The sequence below is a fragment of the Pan troglodytes genome, chromosome 5, assembly GCF_028858775.2.
Source record: "Pan troglodytes isolate AG18354 chromosome 5, NHGRI_mPanTro3-v2.0_pri, whole genome shotgun sequence".
Taxonomy (NCBI): domain Eukaryota; kingdom Metazoa; phylum Chordata; class Mammalia; order Primates; family Hominidae; genus Pan; species Pan troglodytes.
The window spans coordinates 105,697,851-105,719,623 of NC_072403.2; the positions used below are offsets into that span (position 1 = coordinate 105,697,851).

Here is a 21,773-nt window from a genome sequence, read left to right on the forward strand (position 1 = left end):
AGTACAGGATTCCTTGGACATGGTGGTGACTGGGTTGGATAACCACCTATCAGAGTAGAATGGATCAACCAAAGGGTTGAATCAAATCATCCTAGACTGTCGAAATCACTGGGAAAGAAGCAAAGGCATCCTGATTCCTGTCATTTCTGAGTCATGGGTATTTGAGGGAGCCAACCTCTCACTTCACTTCGGATACACATTGACAGCGATTTGCTAGCCATAAATCTGGCATGGTCTTGAATTCAAATATTCATTCTGTAATCAGAAAATGTCTTGATGTTTTGCTTTCATAAGTATGGCTATGAAAATAATCTATTAATAAAATGCAGTTTTTAGACCAGTATAACTCTTCAAGACAGTGCCTAAAATAAGTAAAATGGTTAGGAGGTTTTTAAATTACAGATTTTAGCAAATATATTTAAGTTAGAAAAAACAAATATTAAACGTATGTTTTTAGATTTAATATTTAGCTTATTTCTCATCTCAACTTTGCTTACTTATAACAGTAACCAAATTTTATGAAAAAAACATATTTGGAACTAGGTTCAATACAATTTAATGCATAAAAGACATGAAGGAGAAATAAATAGTGGAAGAACATAAATAAAAATAATTAAATAAGAAAGCAAGCCATGCTATTGCAGGCTAAACAATACCTAGAAATGGTCCCCCCTTAAAAAAGGATACTTTGTTTTTCCTCCTCTCTCTTTCATTATGATATAGGGAATCAAGAGCATAGTTTACTCTGGAAACAAAGACAAAATTAAAGGAGTCAGACAGAGGGAAAACCAGTACCCACCTCTGCTACTTTGAACTTGAGAGATAAGTGGAAAGTTTCTGAAAAAAGATGACTTTTATAGAACTGTGTTTTTGAGATGCTTAAAATTCTTTCACTAGTGATGCATTCTTCCACTTGTGATATATTATTAAATTCTAGAACAGAAATTTATCAAGGCTTTTTGGGTCTTCAAGAAACAATTTATATAAATGAAACTGCCCCTGGAAGGATCATAACATAATCAGCAGACACTTGGCCAGTTTTCTTTATAATAATGTTAGAAAATCTTTGCTTGCTGGTAAGAAAAAATAAGATAGTCTTCTAAGAAGCTGTGACTAAAGGAAATTAGGTACCTGAATTGGGAAGAAATGAAAATAGAAAGGTATCAGAGATGGGCTTTCCCTGGATCTATGCCTTTTCTGCAGTTTGCTTCACTCTACGTACAAAGGGGTCCAGCTCTAGCTGTTCTTCCCTAATGATATTATTGGCAGTCAGCTGAATGTCTGCACAGAGAATGTCACAGTCACGGCAGGATTTTTTCTGTATTGAAAAAGCAGAAACCAACTTCTTGGCACTCCATCAGAAGAGATGTGATTTCCTAACTAAAGCAGAATGCTCAATCAGAACAGTTTTTGGAACTTTTCCCTCTGCCATGGAACCTGGTGAATGGTTTGTGTTTTTCCAAAATTACTTGAAATTTAGCTGCTAGGAGGCTGTGCCGACCGTTCCAATTTTTCTTTCAATTTTGCATTTTATTGGATGCTTCCCTCAAGTCTTCCAGCGTAATTCAGTCATTAGTCAGAGCTGGAAGATTTATTATTTATTTTGACAGTCACCAGCCTATTTTGTCAAACCATACACATTACTGCTCCATTTGACAGGTGTTACTCTTAAAATCCTTCAGTTTATTTTCCCCCTTTGTGTGAGGCTTCTATGTCTACTGTCTTGTTTACTTTCCCAAAGGAAGCACAATATGTTTTCTGGTTGATAAAAGCTTGGTTTTGTTGCTACTTTTCAGTGACAGATTAAGCAGCCATTGGTCAAAAACTTTTTTCTTGATTTAATCTAAATTTTGGTGACGTGCTTACACTAGGAACCATTAGGAAATAAATAAAACGAAAGAATAGTGAATTCAGTGTAAGTAGAGGCAGAAAAACATTGCCATTTTACCTGCAATGTACATATTGCAGGGTATATCAAATTTAGAATTTCTTTACTCTAAAAGAGCTCTAAGGTTAATGTATATTACAAACTGTCATATAAGAAAATACAGGGAGCTATGATGACATAGAAGAGAGCACTACCCAGATTAGAAAAGTCAGGTAGGTCTTCCTGGAGAAGATGACAGCTAAATTGATTTGTAAAGATAAATAGTAATGCAGAGAAAAGGAGATGACAGGATGGGCGTTCTATGTGGATGCCAATATAGGAAGGATGGTGAATTTGATTTGAATATATTGCTTATAACATATCACGAAAACATTTGTAGATATATATATGTATTTTTTTCTGATGTTTGTGACTCATCTCTGTTACCCATTTAGTTATCTAACTTCCTTTTCTGCTTGAATGTTATCTCTTCAGGAAGCCTTCTCTGACCACCCAATGTAAATACTTCTCTACCACTTCCTTGGTAGCTCTCCATCTTTAAGCCTTGCTTCATGTTTTTCTTTTCTTTCCTTTTTTTTTTTTTTGTTTTTTTGTTGTTTGTTTGTTTTGAGATGGACTCTTGCTCTGTCACCAGGCTGGAGTGGTGCAGTGGCACGATCTCGGCTCACTGTGACCTCCACTTCCCAGGGTCAAGCAATTCTCCTGCCTCAGCCTCCCGAGTAGCTGGGATTACAGGCGTGTGCCACCATGCCCAGCTAATTTTTCTATTTTTAGTAGAGATGGGGTTTCACCATGTTGGTCAGGCTGGTCTCGATCTCGTGACCTCGTGATCCACCTGCTCGGCCTCTCAAAGTGCTGGGATTACAGGCATGAGCCACCGTGCCTGGCCCTTTTCTTTCTTTTCTTTTCTTTTCTTTATTTCCTTTTGAGACAGAGTCTTGCTCTGTGGCCAGGCTGGTGTGCAGTGGCATGATCTTGGCTCACTTTAACCTCCTACGTCTCCCAGGTTCGAGCGATTCTCCTGCCTCAGCCTCCCAAGTAGCTGGGACTACAGGCACATGCCACCACGCCCAGCTAATTTTTGTAGTTTTAGTAGAGACGTGGTTTCACCACATTGGCCAGGATGGTCTTGATCTCTTGATCTCGTGATCCACCGCCTTGGCCTCCCAAGTGCTGGGATTACAAGCATGAGCCACCGCCCCCAGCCTGCTTTATGTTTCTTATGGGAATGTTTCATTGTCTGTCAGGAAGGAAAACAAATATTTAATAAATTAATTGTTGTTAGTCCCCTTCTGTTTCTTAGCTATACTGTGCAACACACTACTTTAATACTCAGTGGCTTAAAATGCAACCAGTTTATTAGTCATGATTCTGTTTTCCAAGAATGAGAACAAGGCTTGTCAGGGATGGCTCATCTGTGCTCTGTGATCTTGGCTGCATTCACTCATTCAGGTGATAGTTGGGGTAGAGGATCAAAGGTGACCTTACTCACATGTCAGGAACCATGGTGCTGGGCTGCTGCTGGGGTCCTTTTATTCACATGGCCACTTTCTCCAAGTGGATAGCCTAGACTTCTTTTCTAGAAGCCTTAGGATAGCAAAAGAATGAAATAATCAGCGGCTATGTCTCTTAAATTCTAGGCCCTGAACAAGCACAATTTCACTTCCACCACATGGTTAAATCAAATCTAAAGTCAATCCAGATTGAAGGAGAAGATAAATAAATTCCATTTTTTTTTTTTAACATGAGCAGTAGCATGTACCTACAGGCAAGGAGGGAGGGATTGTTACAGCCATTTTTGCTAGCTATTCCCCATACTCTCTAGAATTCAAACTGCTCAAGGACATAATCTAGTTGTTTGGAATCAAGAATATAGTTGCTCATTTATTGACTTTTCATCGTGTCCACATTGAAGGACAATTAAGTACCATATTCACATCTCCAGTCCTGATTTTTTTTTTACTGTGACAGGTTCTTGCTCTGTCTCTCAGGCTGGAGTGCAGTGGCACAATCCTGACTCACTGCAACTTCAACCTCCTGGGCTCAAGCCATCCTTCACCACAACCTCCCAAGAAGCTGGGAAGCTGAGAGGCAATACAGGTGTGTGCCACCATACTTGGCTAATTTAAATTCTTTTTCTTTTTTTCTTTTCTTTTTTTTTTTTTTTTTTTAGAGAGACAGGGTCTCACTGTGTTGCCTAGGCTGGTCTCAAATTCTTGGGTTCAAGTGATTCTCCCACCTTGGTCTCTCAAAGTACTGAAACTACAGGCATGAGCCACCGTGGTTGGCCCTCAATATATTTTTAAACTAGAATTTAAAAAAATGGTCTCTGTTTATTGGACATTTATATTTATATGCCCTAGCATTGCTTCAGAAACAATAATATAACAATAAATTCATCTTTCCTCCCATTTTATTTTTTTCTCCCAATTTTTCTACTCTGTAAATGGTATTCTTTCAGACTTTTATCATCACCAAGGATTTAAAATGTTAAGTTACTTTTCTCTCTCTCTCTCTCTCTGTTTCTCTCTGTCTCTTGTTTTTGCAATCAGATGGACCCAAAATCATATTTGAAAATTGGTTCTACTATGTACTGACAATGTGGAATTGAGCAAATCACTTAACCTTTCTGATCCTGTTTATTCTTCATTTAAAATTGATATGATATCCTCATCTCAGGGTTGTTCCGGAAATTAGTTAAAAGAAAACTTTGTAGACAGCCTGAATAAGATATTAAGCCTCACTAAATGTAAATTTCCAACTTTAGAAAGTTTTTTTCTAGTGATTATGTTATCCATGTGCTATTATTAACATTTTATGTATATACTATGTTTTTACAACAAAAGAGTAAACTCCTTGAAGACAATGACTCCAGAATTCTTAGGGTAGGGTCCTACATACTTAGAATTTGGAGCATGATAAACTCTGTCAAATGAGTCACACTAACATTAATTAAAAAGCATGAACACCATTTTGTGGGGGAGAGTAAACATAAACTCACTGCTTTGTTGAAAATTAGGCAATGTATATTGTCATTTTTATCATTGTTAGTTTGCATTCTACATTATGCTGTGTTCTCTATAAAGCAAACTCTGTTTTAAAAGAAAAGTCCATAAGAAAATAAGAGGCCTGGTGTAAGGGGAACTACTGATTTTGACAGTCAGAGGAGAGTTTTTAAGACCTACTACCAGATGTTGGAGTGATTTTGGTAATCACATCCCTTTTAGTTTTGCATGAAGATCTTTATACCTCCTTTTTAAAAGTTCAATAGTATCGCAGCAATACATTTTTTAAGCAAATATATTTTAGAGACCAAATGTTTTTTTCTCTCTGAAATATGATTATTTCAATTACTAGTAGCAACAATTAATCACTGACTGATTCATCAGCCTGCAGCTGGGATTATAGAGCTGACTTCCTTTTTTTATTCCTGTTCTACTCTGCTCAGCAGGGATTGAGAGATAGCAAACTAATAACCTTTCCCTACCCTTAGTACTTTTTCTTAATACTATCAAAGAAGAAAATTTTAAATATTTTCCCAAAGTTCATTTTTACCCCACACAACTCATTTTTGTTAAGCTTTACTAAGATATACTTGACAAATATTTTATATATGTATATAACAATGTAATGTTTTGATATACATATACATTATCAAATAATTTCCATAATCAAGCTAATTAACATATCCATCTACTTATGATTTAGTGAATTTCAAGTATACATTACTATTAACCTTAGTCATCATGCTGTACATTAGGATTCAGAAATCATTTATCTTATCATTGCAATTGTATACTTTTTGTAACTGTATATCCCCATTATCCCCATTTCCCCCACCTCAATCACCATTTTGCAATTATATATCCCCAATATATTCCCATTTCCCCCACCTGAATCCCTGGTACCCAACCTTCTACTCTGTTTTTATAAGTTCAACTTTTTTAGATTCCACATATAAGTGAAATCATGCAGTATTTGTTCTTCTGTGTCTAACGTATTTCACTTAGCATAATGTCTTCCAGGTTCATCCATCTTGTTGCAAATGACAGAATTTCTTTCTCTTTTAATGTTGAGTAATATTTCATTGTATGTATATATTTTGTACATATACACACACACACTAAAATGTCTTCATTCATTAATTGATGGACACTTAGGTCATTATCATATCTTGGCTATTGTAAACAATGCTGCAAGAAACATGAGCATGCAGAGATCTCTTTCAGATAGTGATTTTATTTCCTCTGAGTATATGCACAGAATTGCTGGGTCATGTGGTATTTCTACTTTTATTTTTTTGAAAAACCTCCATACTGTTTTGCATAATGTTTTTACTAGTGTATATTCCTCTCAATAATATATGAGTTTCCTTTTCTCCACATTCTCACTATACTTATCTTTTGACTTTTCAGTAATAGCCATTGGCAGTGGAGCAAGATGGTGGAACAGAAGCTTACAACCTTTATCTCCCTGTTGGAACACAAAATTCTAACAACTATCTAAACAGTACAGTCACAAGAACTAAAAATCAGGTAGGCCATCACAGTACTTTGTTTTAACTTGACATTGCTGAAAGAGAGGCATTGAAGAGGTTAGGAGAGACAGTCTTAAATTGCCAACATCATGCCTTCCCCATCTCCTTGCATGGTCCTGTGGGGCAAAAAGAGTCTGTCTCCTTTAGTGAGAAAGAGGGCAGTGATTGGGGGACTTTACATTGAACTTCACACTGCCCTGTCACAGCAGAGAGAAAAGACATGCTGGGCTTAGCCAGTTCCCAGGTATGAAAGGAGCCCTAGATTGGCCCTAGACAGAGGGGCATTCCCCATTCTAGTGGTTGAAACATGAGTGTATTGGCAAGCCTTGCGAATGGAGGCCAAAGTTCTCTGGTGTCCTAGGTAAACCAGAAAGGCAGTGTAGGAAACAAGGACTGCAATTCCTAGGCAACTCCTAGTTCTGGGTTGGGCTCAGAGCCAGAGGACTAGGATGGCACATGATCTAGTAAAACAACAGCTGGGGCAGCCAAAGAAATACTTGTGACACCCTTTCCTCAAATCCAGGCAGCACAACTGACAGCAATGAAAGTGACTCTTTCCTTCTGCTTGAGGAGAGGACAGTAAAGAGTAGAGAGGACTTTGCCTTGCATCTTGCATACCGGTTCAGCCACAATAGAATAGGGCACTGGGCAGAGTTGTGAGGTCCCCATTCCAGACTCTAGATCCCAGACAATATTTCTAGACACACCCCAAACCAAAAGGGAATCTGCTGCCTTGAAGAGTAGGACCCAGTCCTGGCGGGATTCATCACCTACTGATTAAAGACCCCTTTAATCAGTAGGTCCTGAACAACCAGCAGGGATACCCAGGTAGTACACAATGGGCCTTGGGCTGTGAGACATGTTGGCTTCAGGTGGGACACACCACATTCCTAGCTGTTGTGGCTACAGTGGAAGACTCCTTCTGTTTGATAAAAGCAGAGGGAAAAGTCAAGGGGTCTTGTCTTGCACCTTAGCTACAGTGGGATAGAGCAACAAGCAGGCTCTTGGGGTCCCTAAGTCCAGGCTTAGACTCTCAGTCAGGTTTGTGAACCTTCCCTGGGCCAGAAGGCTAAGTCCCAGGCCTGGTAGCATTCACCATAAGCTGACTGAAGAGCCCTTAGGACTTTAAGTGAGCATCGGCAGTGACCTGGCAGAATCGCCTATGGGCCAGTGTTGGCAGTGGCCACAGAGAAAGGCTCCTCTGCCTATGGAAAGGGGAGGGAAGAGCAGGACAGACTTTGTGTTGTGGTTTGAGTGTCAGCTTAGCTGCAGTAGAATAGAACATTAGGTAAATTTCTAAGATTTTTGACTTCAAACCCTGGCTCCCAGACAGAATCTCTGGACCCACCTGGGACCTGGGGAAACTCACTGCCCATAAAGGAAGGACAGAAATGAGGCTGGCTTCACCACTTGCCAATTGTAGAGCCTGACTGAACATAGGTGGTAGTCAGGTAGAGTTTACAGTGGGCCTTCAGTGAGATTGAGTGCTGTGTTGGCTTTGGGTCTGACCCAGTCTAGTCTCAGCGGTGGTGAACACAGAGGTGCTTGCATCACCACAACCCAGTTTCAGGTGGCTCACCACACACACACACAGACTTTGTTTGGGAGAAAGTAAGTTAAGAGAACAAGAGTCTCTGCCTGGTAATCCAGAGAATTCTTCTAAATCTTATCTGAAAACTATCAAGGAAGTACCTCTACTAGTCTGCAGGAACCACAGCATTGTTGGACTTGGGGACCAAATCCTTTCAAATACTTGGAAAATCTTCCCAAGAAGGACAAGCACAAACAAGCCTAGTTTGCAAAAACTACAATAAATATCTAACTCTTTAATGGCCAGACACCAACAAACATCTGCAAGCAACAAGACCATCCAAGAGAATATGACCACAACAAATGAACAAATTAAGGTACCAGGGTCAATTCTGGAGAAACAGGATTTTTCTGAACTCCTGGAGGTCACAGAGATATGTGACCATTCAGACAGAGGATTTAAAATAGCTGTTTTAAGGAAAATCAAAGAAGTTCAAGATAACACAGAGAAGGAATTCACAATTCTATCAGATAAATTTAACAAATACATTGAAATAATTAAAAAGAAGTAAAAATCTTGGAGTTGAAAAATGCAGTTGACATATTGAAGAATGTCAGTTGTCAGAGCCTCTCAATAGCAGGAGAAAGAATTAATGAGCTTAAAGACAGGCTATTTAAGACACAATCAGAATAGACAAAAGAAAAAAGAACAAAAAGCAATGAAGAAGGCCTATGACATCTAGAAAATAGCCTCAAAAGGGCAAATCTAAAACTTGTTGGCCTTAAAGAGGAAGTGGAGAAAGTGATAGAGGTAGAAAGTTTATTCAAAAGAATAATATCTTTTTTAAGAAAGCCTGTTATGTCTGTAGTCTGAAACTCTAGATAATTGCATTCTTAAAAAACACACATTCATAACAATTGTACAATGTAACTTTCTATTTCATTCTAAAGCTTAAAAGCCAGAAGACGTATTTCTCAAATTTTCAAATGACATTCCAAAATTACATAGTCTTTGCATATTTTATCTCATTTGACAATAAAAGAGCAACAAAAGTAAAAAAAAGAAAACAATATATCATCAGAAAACTTCCCAAACCTAGAGAAAGATATCAACATTCAAATACAAGAAGGTTATAGCACACCAACCAGATTTTAACCAAAGAAGACTACCTCAAGGCATTTAAAAATCAAACTCCTGAAGGTCAAGCATGAAGAAAGGGTCTTAAAAGCAGCAACGAAAAAGAAACAAATAACATACAATGGAGCTCCAATACATCTAGCATCAGACTTTTCAGTAGAAACTTTACAGACCAGAAGATAGTGGCATGACATATTTAGTGTACTTAGTTAAAACAAACAAATAAACAGAAACTTTTACCCTAGAATAGCATATCTGGGGAAATATCCTTTAAACATGAAGGAGAAATAAAGACCTTCCCAGACAAACCAAACCTGAGGGATTTCATCAACACAAGACCTGTCCTACAAGAAAAGCTACAGGGAATTATTCAATCTGAAAGAAAATAATGTTAATGAGCAAGATAAAATCATCTGAAGATATAAAATTTGCTGGAGTTTCATCAACACAAGACCTATCCTACAAGAAAAGCTACAGGGAATTATTCAATCTGAAAGAAAATAATGTTAATGAGCAAGATGAAATCATCTGAAGATATAAAATAGTCAAAGGATCATTAGTGGCTACTATGAGCACCTATATGCCAAAAAATTGGAAAATTTAGAGGAAATTGAACCATGAAGAAATCCACAACCTGAAGACTAATAATAAATAATGATATTGAAGCCATAATAAAAAGTCTCCCAGTAAAGAAAAAGGACCTGATGGCTTCACTGCTGCATTCTACCAAACATGTAAAGAGGAACTAATGCTGACTCTACTCAAACTATTCCAATAAATAGAGGAGGAAGGAAGACTTCTAAACTCATTCTATGAGACCAGTATTACCTTGACACCAAAACCGGACAAAGACACATCATAAAAAGAAAACCACAGGTCAATATCTCAGATGAATATTGATGAAAAAATTCCAAATGAAATACTAATAAACAACATTAAACAATACATTAAAAAAATATATGCTCAACTAGGATTTATCCCAGAGACGCAAGAACAGTTCAACATATGCAAATCAATCAGTGTGATACTTCATATCAACAAAATGAAGAAGAAAAACCACATGATCATTTCAATTGATGCCGAAAAGCATTTGATTAATTTAACATTTCTTCATTATAAAAACCCTCCAAAACTGGTTATAGAAGGAGCTCACCTCAATATAATAAAAATCGTATGTGACAAACCCACAGCTAGTATCATACTGAATGGTGAAAAACTGAAAGCCTTTCCTTTAAGATCTGGGACATGACAAAAATGCTCACTTTCACCACTGTTATTTGACATAGTACTAGAAATCCTAGCTAGAGGAATCTGACAAGGGAAGGAAATAAATGGCATCCAAATTGGAAAGGAAGAAGTTGAATTATCCTTGTTTGCAGGTGATATAATCTTATATTTGGAAAAACCTAAAGACTGCAGCAAAAAACTATTCAAACTGATAAACTAATTCAGTAAGGTTGTAGGATCAAAATCAACATACAAAATCCAGTAACATTTCTATATGCCAAGAGTGAATTGTCTGAAAAAGAAATAAGGAAGTAAGCCCATTTACAAGAGCCACAAATAAAATTAAATACCTCATAATTAACTTGACCAAAGTGAAAGATTTCTACAATGAAAACTATAAAACACTGATAAAACGAATTGAAGAGGACCTCCAAAATGGAAAGATATTCCAGGTTCATGAATTGGAAGAAGCAATATTGTTATAAATTTCATACCACCTAAAGCAAAGTACATATTCAAGGCAATCCCTATCAAAATATCAATGACATTATTCACAGAAATAGAAAAACAATCCTAAATTTTATATGAAACCCCCAAAGACCCAGAATAATGAAAGCTATCCTGTGCAAAAAAAAAAAAAAAAAAAAAAAAAAAAAAATCATAACTGGAAGAATCACATTACCTGACTTCAAATTGTACTGCAGAGCTACAGTAATGAAAACAGCATGGCTCTTGCATAAAAACAGACAGAGACCAATGAAACAAAATAGAGAACTCATAAACAAATCCACACACCTACAGTGCACTCATTTTGACAAAGGTTCAAGAATATATATTGGGGAAAAGACAGTGTCTTCAATGAATGCTATGAGGAAAGCTGTATATGCATATGCAGAAGAATGAAGTAGATCCTTATCTCTCACCATATACAATAATCAAATCAAAATGGATTAAACACTTAAATGTAAGATATCAAACTATGAAACTGCTACAAGAAAACCTTGGGGAAACTCTTCAGGACCTTGGTCTGGGCAAAAATTTCTTCAGTAATACCCCATAAGCACAGGAAACCAAAGCAAAAATGGACAAATAGGATTACATCAAGTTAAAAAGCTACTCCACAGCAAAGGAAACAGTCAAAAAAGTGAAGAGATAATCCACAGAAAGGGAGAAAATTTTTGCAAACTATGCATCTGACAAGGGATTAATAACCAGAATGTATAAGGAGCTCAGATAGCTCTATGGGAAAAAATCTAATAATCCAGTGGAAAAAGAAAACTGGCAAAATATTTGAATAGACAGTTCTCGAAAGAAGATATACGAATGGCAAGTAGGCATGTGAAAAGGTGCTTAACATCATTGACCGTCAGTGAAATGCAAATCAAAACTACAATGAGATAGCATCTCACACCAGTTAAATGGCTTATATCCAGAAGACAGGCAATAACAAATGCTGAAGAGGATGTGGAGAAAAGGGAACCATCCTACATTGTTGGTTAGAATGTAAATTAGAACAACCACTACAGAGAACAGTTTTTGAGGTTCCTCAAAAAACTAAAAATAGAGCTACCATAAGATCTAGCCATCTCACTACTGGGTATAGACACAAAGGAGAGGAAATCATTATATCAAAGAGATAATCTGCACTCTTAGGTTTGTTGCAGCACTGTTCACAACAGCCAAAACTTAGAAGGAAGCTAAGTGTCCCTCAGCGGATGAATGAATAAAGAAAATGTAGTACTTATGCACAGTGGAGTACTATCTAGTCATAAAAAAGAATGAGATCATGTCACTGACAATAACATGGATGGAACTGGAGTTCATTACATTCATTAAGTGAATTAAGCCAGGTACAGATCCCACCTGTTTGTGGGATCTAAAACTGAAAACAATTGAACTCATGGATATAGAGAACAGAAATATGGCTACCAGAAGCTGAAAAGGGTGATGGAGTGGTGGTGGGGATATGGGAATGGTTCATGGGTACAAAAAATAGTTAAAGAATAAATAGGACCTAGTTTTTGATAGCACAACAAGGCAATTATAATTTAATTATGCATTTTAAAATAAGTTGAAGAGTATACTTAGGTTGTAACACAAAGGATAAATGCTTGAGGTAATAGATGCCCAATTTGCCACCATGTGATTATTACTCATTGCATTTCTATACCAAAATATCTCATGTACCCTATAAATATATGCACCATTAGAGTGAGGGCTCTCAATTAAATATTCCATAGATTTGTAAACTATCCACAAATGTCAAAGAACAATTTTTGTCATGAGGAATTTTCTATATCTTATATCAGTTTCTCTAAAATATTAAAATAAATGTCCTTAGTGGGAACCAGAATCTTTCTTAAGGACAGTACTGAATTATTTACTATATAATCACATTAATTTACTCACTTAATAATTTTAAAGTCCAGCATCAATTGGAAATGATAGCTATAAGATCTTTAGACTAAATTTTTTTCACTCTTTACAAAGTAACTGAAATCACAATTAGTAGACATTAGTAATATTATACTTGTCAAGAACTTAGAAGGGTCTGAGATTTTACCCTATGCACGTGACAACTTAGCTTGCCACAGTTTTATGTGTGGTGGCAAAAGACATGAGATTTCTGGGCCAGAAACAACAGACCTTATTACTAATAGCAATAGCAGTAGTCAGAATATCAGCATTTATTTTTGTGCTCCACAGGATAAAGCTAAGTGAGCTGAGTGCCTGCATACACACAGTGGCAGGGGAGGAAGTCTGAACTTAGGGAAATCAAATCTTTAATGATGGGCAGTAATCTGCCAGATCTTTGCCCTCCCCAAAAAACACTATCTTTGTCATACTGAACAACAAACAAAACCTGTCTTTTACTTTGTAGGGGGAGATTATCATTACCTTCCATGTCTTTTGGTGTACAAACTCCCTTGAAATGATAGTCCAGAACAATGGCTATTATTACCTCTGTTCTCTAGATGTGCTGACACCTGAGAGACACATACAGAATTGTTTTTTGGCAATATTGTCTTCTTTACTCAATGCTATCTTGAGTTTCAGCAAATTTTTCTATGAGTACACCAGTCTGACAGCCACACTAATTAATGTGACTGATAGAGGTTAGAACTAAATGTGTTCATTTTTTTCTCATATAGTATTTAATTAAGGTTACTATCATTAGGAATCTGAGCAGCATTATGAGGCAATCTGTAGTATTAACATCAACTGTGCTCCTCAGGGTCCCAGACTCAACCAGCTGACCAAATCTCATAAACCGTTTGATCTACTTTAGAAATCCAGGTGTCACTCTCCTTAACTTTCCATATTGACCTTCCCACTTGGCCCAAGGCACTAATCCAGGTACAACAGGATGTGTTAGAGAAAAAGAAAACTCTACTTTGGCCTGCAAACAGAAAATCTAGGGCAAAAATTATCAATAGCAGGCATGCTCACTGAGTTAAGACTAAACCAAATATACCCCAGGACAAAGGTGGTGCCTTTGATCACTTTAACTAATATCAAAGACAAATTTTATATTACCTTTTTAAATTAGGTGATTCCTATTGCAGGAAAACCTGCCTACAGGGTGGGTATAAATAGCAAGTCAGCTTTCCTGGGAAGCACCCCTAAGTAACCAAGTATAGCTCATTTTGTAGAGAGAGGGCAGTCATTTAAGGGCTATGTGATCTACTGGGGTGTTTCTTTAAACGCTTGAAGGTATGCTGTGGCCACTTTTAAGGTGACAATCACCGTTTTGGGAGGAGAGACAAAGGGAATGCTTGGCTTTTACAAAAGAAATACAGTCCCAAGAGTACATGTGGCACCCCTAAAAATAAAATACTGTTTACAGTTATTCAGACCATCAAAGTGGGATCTACATCATCTAGGAGACAGGTTGACATTGCTCTAATATCGCCTCCTGGCCAGCTGGCACTGCTTGGTTTCTCAATTCAGTTTGAATAACTGGATATCTTTAATGTTTTTGAAGGTAAGATCGTAGGCAGTTGGTCTACTCAGTTCTGTATTTTCTCACTATCATCCAGATGGCTTTCTCTCTTCACAAAATGACTAAGCTATTGCAGTGGGAATGGGGTGAAGCAGATAACTAGAATTATTGATAGAAATTTTGCTGGAAAGTATTGGGACTAGGGCCATCACTTGTTCTTTTGATAGATTTTTTGGTAAGGATAAAAGAAATGGCAATTAATTTGTCATCAGGGCTGCCTAGTGGAAGATTACCAAGAGGCATTACAGACACAGAAATCAATTAAATTTAAGTGTGTGTTACAGTTTAGGAGAGCCACTAAAGGTAATTTTTCTTGGGGAAGGCTCCAGGGGTAGTCAGAAAGAAAAAAATAATAATTATTGATGTCACTACCTCATCCCTGGCTTCTGGGGTCTAAGATTTTCCTGCTCTAGGAAAATGCCAAAGTTGTTACTGTTTCCCTGCCACCATAAAAGATCTGTGTCCTTTTTTAATCTTCATAAAGAATCTAGGTAGTTGAATAAGAATTAAGTTTGAATCCCTTAGGCCTCCTTTTGCCCAGGGAGCCACACAGAGTGCATACAAATCAGTCCAGCTTGGGATTGCTATTGGGAGAAAGTAACAAGTATCATGCCCAGTAACAATCAGAGCAGAATCTCAAACTTTCAAAATATGATTACTTGACCTCTTATATTTTTCATACTGATCATTATGGAGGAAGTAACTGAAAAGGAATGATGTGTCTAGGTAGAGCTATACTCAGTAGCCAAACTGCTTTATTAAAGTGTGTGGATAAGGAAGAGTTGAGGAAGGTATGGTCATAAATCTTTTTGAGTTGATTTTTGAGAAGGTTATTCCAATGTTCTCCAATACCAGAGTCCTGTGAATGTTAGGGAATGTAGGAGGTCCATTGTATAACTTGAATATTAGCCCATTGTTGTATACATTTTTGACAAAAAAAGTGCTAGCATCAGTCTCTAAATTGTCAAGACATCTGAAAATATGACATAGACCAGTTACAAGAGCCACTGTTGTGTGTGGACTTGGCTGATCAGGCATGGAATGAGCATTATAATCTGAAAAAAAAAAAATCACCAGCTACGAGGCCCTGCTGATACCCTTGAGAGAAGACAACATTCTGGTCTAGTTAATGTGCCATAGCAGGGGAGTGGAATGCCCAGTGTGATGTGGTCTCTCCTATCATGAAACAAACACATTAACTTCTGGCAAGATTTATATGCCTGGTATACAGTGATAGGCTGTGCATCATAAACTTAGGGTCTTTTACTTTGCTTGATCTATAATAATGAATGTGTTGCCATGTCTTGTATGAGAATGGATCTAGACAGCAATGGTGGAAATCTGAGCAATGCAGGCTCAATTAGCAGACAGACTTCACCTGGTTTCATCAGGGAACAAATCCTCATTATGCATAGCTCTATGAGTGACCCAGATGGTTCAATCAGCAGGGTGATTTGTTACCACAGTTTGTGGTCCTAAAGAGAGGCTTCTCAAGTCTGTCAGTCTACAGTTTACCAGGTAGGAGAATAAGTAGTTTAGACAATTAGCAAAAGCTCAAGAGACAGCAAACATAAAATAAGGTTCATCAAAAGGAATATTATCCTACTGAATTGAAGAACAATGTCCATGTTCAGTCTGAATAGTTGGTATTGCAAACAGCTGTAGCAGTCCAGTGGACACCATCAGGTTCCTGCTGAGATGAGCCTTCAGTGAATCAGGCCCAGGCATTTAGGGCAAACTCTGTGAAGCAAGGACCCCATTATGACAGCACTTTGCTTCAGTTGGCAGAGTGAAGGATAAAGACTTCCTCAAAGAGATAGTAACCTCTTTTGAAAATGAAAGGCAAAGATGCCACTGGGTCCAAACCAATAGCATTCTTGAATGTATTACTTTCATCTGACAAATGAGGCTTGTCGAACCCTTCCTTCATGGATCAGGTATTTAGTTTTGACTAGTGTCTCATGCCAAGCTAAGTGCTGTTTTTCAAAAGGAGTGTACTTGGCACCTGTGACACCAAGCCAATGACTCCAAAACCCCAGGGACTCCTGTGGTTATAGGGGTGCTTCACTTTTCCAAACACTCCAATCATCAAAATCATTAGCCACAGAGAATTATAGTTCAAAGAGATCAGTTGTGTAGAAGACATGCAAAGCTCACTGGGCAATTTTAAACATATACTTTTTGTCTGGGCCCCACTCGATGGATGCTTATCTGTGGACTAGTTAGTACCATTTTCCAAGTAGAATGCTACCTGAGGCATGTACTATCTCTAGTATCCAAAGAGTTCAATAAATTGCTGTAACTCTTTTTGGAGATGATGTGGGAAAGACACAGTAGGTTTTATTTTTTTTTCTTGACAGCCAGTAGGATTGACAGCATTAGTATGCACTCATATAGGGCCAAAATATTAATACTTCTTGGCTAGCAGGCCCCTAAATTTTATTGAAGTATTAAACCTCAGTAGCCATCCTTGTTAGTAGAAATGTAATAATACAACAATCAGGTCCATGGACACTGAGAATTCTGACTTGCTAACCAGCAGGATATCATCTAGGTAGTGAAAACTTCAGACATCAGAAGATGGATAAGAATGTGTAGTATCCACATATAAACCATTAATATCATTATACAGTGAATTCGACAGTGAAAACCACAACTGTACATTAAATTTGCCCAAACGGTGGTGTCCACAAGGCCATATTAGCTGCTCTTCCCCACTGTATACCCAGACCAAATATCTCATTAACTGAATCAGAGCATCTTTATACACACTGAACCCCAATAAGATGCTGAGTTGGGCACATTTCCCCAACAGAGCCATGTAAGTTTGAGTTCCTGCCTTCCCCCAAATTACATAGCATACCGAGACAGATGCATATGGCCTCTGGTCCTTCTTTTGGACAGGAATGCGTATAACTTATCCCCAAATCATATTTATTCATAAAGAGGCTGAGGATGTGGTTGTGAAAAAGGAAGAATCAGAGGGCATGACATATTTATCTTCAGTTTTGAGCAGAGTGGTGACTGCATGTAACTCAACCAAATGAACTTCCAATGTTTTTAGCTCACTCAATGCCCTATATTAGCAGTAACATCATCCTCACTGACACCATCTATTTTAGCTTTGTGGACCCCTTGATTCAACAGCCATTACCACATTGTTTTCTGTTTGGGGCTGTGGAATTTATTTCCTTTGGCTTATTTAGATTTGATGTACACAGTGGTGTCTTTATTTTTCTTTAGAGTCCACCTTACTCTAGAACATTTGCAGTACCATTACCAAAATAACATCTCTTAAGATCTTAAGAAATAACATTTCTTAAGATCAAGATTGTGTAGTTTCAACATAAGGCCTAGGATAATTTTCCAAGATGGCCTGGCTTCCTGCAAGAATTTATCTAGATTTATTTGAGTGTTTTTCCCATAAATTAGTGGATCACTTTCATTAGCACTGTAAAGTCTAACCAGTGTAGTAAGAGCCCAAATACTAGCTAATGCCTCACCTGTTGTTTTCCCAAGCAGTCTGTCTTCGTTTTGGAAGTCTTCCTGAGAGAGCCAAAGTTCCCACATAGAAGTCAGGACACACAACAACGATAGCAACAACAACAAAACCCTGAAAGGGTCTAGGGTTGACAGTCTAGACTGCAGGAGAGACTAAGCCATAAAACACTCATCAGTTGCTGTTCCTCCTTAATAAGCATTATATGCCCCACTCTTTCATTTCCCAAGTGAACTAGCCAAAATGTTAATGGTTTGCCTGATTTCTGCACATAGTGGTAATAAATTTCCCTCAATTCTTCCCCAGTGCATCTCTGTTGTCTGAAAGGTGACAGAACTTTCTACTATGAAACCCCAGGACAAATCTCAGTACTAGTTATTACAAAGCAGTAGAACTGAGGATGATCACCACATAGGGGCATTCTCTTCACCCACTTATATAAAAAGTAGTAGGGTAGTTGTCTTTGTACCTACTTCCCAGTGCTTTTTCTGAAACCATCTATTCAACTCATTTTAATTAAAAGGCATCGAAGTGAAGGACACTGTTATCCAGGTGACCATATATGAACTTCCCTATATTCCTATTTATTGGCCCAGAGACTAATCCTTCCTAATCTTTCTTTTTGCCAACAGAGAACATGCCTATGTCAGCATCCCATTTTCACCACGAAATTCCCAGGAAAACCGAAGTGTGTTAATCTTTCTCAACTAACAAGTTATGCTGTCCCTCTTTCATGGATACTCAGAGAAAAGAAAAAATAATAATAAAGCCTTAGATAAGAAACAAAGGGCTTTATTATTTACAGAGGTAGTAATAGCCAGTATATCAGTATTTATACTGGTTCTTCAAGCTCCAGTTTCCATAGGGCAGCACAAAAAGGTTGAGGTGGCATCTTTACATGCAATTAAGTTACCCTACAGGAGAGGAAGCATGAGTTAGGGAAACCAAATCTTCTATAGTGGGCAGAAAGCATATCTGATCTTTCCACAAAGAGAAACATGTTTTTACTATACTGACCAGTAAGAAAAATAGAACAAACAAAGAAAAAAACAGAAAGAACAGATCTTTGCTTCAGATGAAAACACTATCTCTACCTACTTAGGCTGTTTACTATACTAACATTTTTGAAATAATAATCCGGAGCAAAGCTGGACAGTGCCTCTGCTTATAAGACATGAAGAAATGTAAGAGACTCATGGAGAATTGTCTCTCCACAACATTACCCTGTCAAAACATATTTATATTAAGAGCATTCTCTCTCTGTCTTTCTCCCATCTCTGCATTTCCATGTCTCTCTCTCTCTCTCTCTGTCTCTTATACACACACAAACACACACACATGCACATACACACACACACACACACAGAGAGAGAGAGAGCAAAAACTGAAGTATTTTGGGAGTGTCTTACAGCTTTAAAAGTATTCCCCCAAATTTTACAATGAAATATCAAGATGTTCATTTGGTGGGACCCTTAGAGTTTTAAAAATAGTTAATAGAAAAAAATCCTACTTTTTCAGTGATCATTAATAGTAAATGGAATGAATTCTAATCATATTAATATAATAGATAAGAATTATGACTGTAGAGAATAAATGGGAGACTGATATGCGGCAATTTTAAAAGAAAGAATTAGGAGCATTATGTGTAGCTAAGCAGATAGCTGGCTTAGGAAATAGGCTGCAATGAGAAAGTTTGAAGAATATTTGAAAAGAAGAAAACAATTTGAGTTAAATTTATAAATGAAAAGAAATCCAGTCAGTTAAGGTGATGGAGGAGGAGTGAGGGTGAAGCAGTCCCGCTTCACTGAGCAAGATAATAGTCTGCTCAGAGCATTCTGGACCCAGGAATTTTAGAGACTAAAGATTTAAGGTGGCTATAAAAGAATGAATTGTAGTAGTTGACATAGGAAGGATGAATAAGGATATCAGTTGAAGCCTACTCAATGTAAGAAAAATCTGGCAATGTTTCAGAGATGATGATAGTCAAAACTATATATGGAAGGAGAAAAATTCTCTTAGAATTTTTCAGTATGGAAGCCATTTAACTCACATGGAAGTGAAGGTCTTTGAGACAGCCAGCTATTTCACAGGACACAAAGATCTGCTCTAGTGGGAGGTAACAGATATAGCCCTCCCAGCTTCTGTTTGAAGATATATACAGCACAAGTTTAGAAAATCCCCATTATTATATTATTTTTATCTTACCATAAATATTCATAGCATCATACCATAGAGGAAAATTGTGCCAAAGGAGAGAGAGAATTCTAGCACCAATGAGCTTATGGAACAATGTAATATGCAGAAAGAACAGAAGGAGAAATGTAATATACTGACTTTTAATTTTTATTTCAGACTGATGCTCATGGCTATCTAAAGCCATCCTCATTAGTAGAGGAGCAAAATAAATTATATCAGTACAGAAGGGAGGCACACCACAAAACTAAACCCCATTTTTGACAGGCTTATTTACTGCATAAATATGATGAAAATGTAAGTATTACCACTTACAATTATGCTTTGCAGTCAGGTTTTGTTCTCTGTTTTTAAAAATGCATGCATGTATTGTGGAAGAGATGGTGGATAAGACCAGTTTATTCACTCAAGAAAAAAAAAATCTTTGTATGCTGTCACACAGGGTGTACACATAGGGTGGGCCCTAGCTTTTGATATTCCCACCTGGATCTGGTTTGAAATTGAGAAAGAAAAGGGCCAAATGCAGAATTGAATACATCAAGACTTAATCTTTCCTAAAACACATTTTGCATTACAAGCATAACCCCATAAAGAAATACATTTCATTTGGGCTTGATTTTCTCAAGAGCCACCTACTGCAATTGTGTGAAATCTTGTTGTCTGTGCAGTCTATCTTGGAGCACAATCGACACTAATTTGGATCTGTATTATAAAAGCTAAGCACATCTGGAAGCTGGGCTTGTGAAAAGGCATACCTTGCATTGTCATGTGCATAGTAAAGTGGAATTTCTGTTTCGAGTTGCAACTTTGGAATCAAGTTTGTTTTCAGGAGTTTTGTGTAGACATGAGTAGACATGAGTAGACATGAGCATACAGCAGAATCCACTGACTGAATTCTAGGAGTGTGAGTACAGTTCGATTTTATTTGCGACATCTGTAGGGAAACTACTGATGACAGTTGCATTGTCAAATAAATAGTAATATAATGGCTAATATTTATTCAGTTTTTTTCTACAACGGTACTATTATCAATCATCTCTATTACATAGATGAAGAAATGTAGGTTTAGAAGCTTATGTGACCTTCCTGGACTCACAAGCCTGTTAAATGATATTATCAGGATTTATACCAAGTTCTCTCTGACCCTAAAGTCCAAGTTCTTCATCAAGATCTAAGCATGACCTTGAGAAACACATTCTACAATTCTGCGAAGAAATAAATCTAAAATTGATTAGAAAAAGAGATGAGGCATGAGATTCAGTTAATTCAATTTGTTAGAGCATATTAATAAAAAATGTTTTCTGTTATGCTCTCCCACATTGGAAAGTCATTTTTATCCATAAGCCTGAGTCATAGTATGCAAACCAAACCCAGAAAGCTGACCTGCAAATATTATACAAGATGCTGCCTTCAAGTGGGACCTAGTAACATAGTTTGTGGTTCAGCATGAAATATCACCTTTGTCAAAATCTCACACACACTTCAGTATTATAATCCCAATGGTGACAATATCCCAACTTTATAGCTTTGTGTCTCAACAATAGCTTGTTTAAAGAAATAATAATTTTGGATATTAAAGAGATACTTTAAAGTTTTAGTGTTAAATATTAAGTCTATGTTTAGGGATATCATTGAGTACAGAGCAGTCAGGAGTTAGAATACTTGGAATTCAATACATGTTGATCAGAAATAACAGTTTTTTAATATTGCAAAAGCAGTTTACTCAAAAAAATGTTTAAACGATTTGTATGACAAACG

General features: G+C 37.2%; 2 long non-coding RNA genes across 3 annotated transcripts in view; one reads left to right on the plus strand and one right to left on the minus strand.

Annotated features, from left to right (window-relative positions):
- Positions 1-21,773, plus strand: part of LOC104006915 (uncharacterized) — a 50,774-nt gene that overhangs the window by 4,607 nt on the left and 24,394 nt on the right. For both annotated transcript variants that reach the window (XR_680900.5, XR_002944260.3), the window contains one exon: positions 6,304-6,423. This is a non-coding gene — a long non-coding RNA (uncharacterized LOC104006915). The remainder of the gene's footprint in view (positions 1-6,303; positions 6,424-21,773) is intronic.
- LOC107975223 (uncharacterized) lies at positions 542-16,027 on the minus strand. The gene is made up of 3 exons (XR_001718589.2): positions 15,930-16,027; positions 3,381-3,475; positions 542-3,128 (listed from the first exon to the last, which is right to left on the minus strand). It is a non-coding gene; the product is annotated as an uncharacterized LOC107975223 (long non-coding RNA).